Source organism: Meleagris gallopavo, unplaced genomic scaffold (assembly GCF_000146605.3).
Source record: "Meleagris gallopavo isolate NT-WF06-2002-E0010 breed Aviagen turkey brand Nicholas breeding stock unplaced genomic scaffold, Turkey_5.1 ChrUn_random_7180001953595, whole genome shotgun sequence".
Lineage (NCBI taxonomy): Eukaryota > Metazoa > Chordata > Aves > Galliformes > Phasianidae > Meleagris > Meleagris gallopavo.
The window spans coordinates 1-1,172 of record NW_011214601.1 but is presented as its reverse complement, the minus strand read 5'-3'; the positions used below and the strand labels follow the sequence as shown (position 1 = coordinate 1,172).

General features: G+C 51.0%; 1 non-coding gene across 1 annotated transcript; it reads left to right on the top strand.

Moving 5' to 3' along the window:
* The first annotated feature begins 744 nt into the window (after positions 1-744).
* On the top strand, positions 745-816 carry TRNAQ-CUG. Its single transcript has one exon. It is a non-coding gene; the product is annotated as a tRNA-Gln (tRNA).
* Positions 817-1,172: the final 356 nt, after the last annotated feature.

The window sequence follows — 1,172 nt, the reverse complement described above, 5'->3', positions numbered from 1 at the left end:
TTCCTCTCCATTTGCAGCGCTTACTCCACAACCTTAGGAGCTTCTCAGCACCACTGCTGGCAACCTTTCTTGCAGGTGTGGTCTTCAGGGGTCTTCAGAGAGAGCCCCAGGTTAGTCGTGGTGTTCAACACATAAGCTCCTTCTCAGGTGGAGGAGTTCCAATTTGGTGCCCACATGCCTCTTACCTCACAGAAGCAGCCAATAAGTAAAGCAGTCAGCAGGGGAAATTGAAGGAGTAGAGTGCAATTAGGGCCAGGACTTACAGGGAAACTCCATGTAGTAGGCGAGATCTACAAAGGGCGATTGTCCCACATAGAAGCCTCGTTTAGATATGCCTGCAACCCACAGTGGATTGGAGTAGATCATCTCCAAAGGCCCTTTCCAATCCAACATGAGTGCCTCAAGGTCTGCACCAGCCATGATTAGGCGATGCTTGGAATGGCAGCAGGACCAGAATGTGTAAAACGCTCTTTGTTTCATGAATGGCACACAGAACCTCAGAAATGACCTTGATGAGGAAAGCAGTGCTATGGCAGAAATTAGTCCAGAAGCTCTGCACTCCACAGCTATGTGACTTGTGCGTGCCTGCACTTCAGGTTTTCCCCAACTCTTCCACATCACAATGACTGACAGGTGCTCTGGGAGGCAAATCCCATGTGCCTTTGTACTTTGCCATGCATGGAATGGGATAATGGTCTGTCTGTCCATTCTGTTGCTGAGAGGCCATAGAGCAGGTGTGCAGCTGGTCCCATGGTGTAAAGGTGAGCACTCTGGACTCTGAATCCAGCGATCTGTGTTCAAATCTCAGTGGGACCTCTACTTTTGGGCTCCCAAACCATTGCCCACAGCTGACTTTCACCTAAGCCTGAAACCGAACTAATTAATGCATTCCAGACGTCCTTCTTGCCGTCCTTCCTTCTCTGTGCTTTTAGCCATGCAATGGCCTTCCCCTGACATGGTTCCTCCACACCTGCCTAGCTTAGTGAGCACAGGCCCTGACCCTTCTTTGTTGCCTTCTGATTGATGGCTGCTCCCTTGTGAGGGAAACCAGCAGAAGGTCACTGTACCCCACAGCAGCTGAGGTGCAGACCCTGCAGTCCAAGGCCTGCTCACAGCGTGGTCGAGAAGAGGAGGCTGTTTAGAGCCATGTCTGGGGGTATGTTGCTGATTGC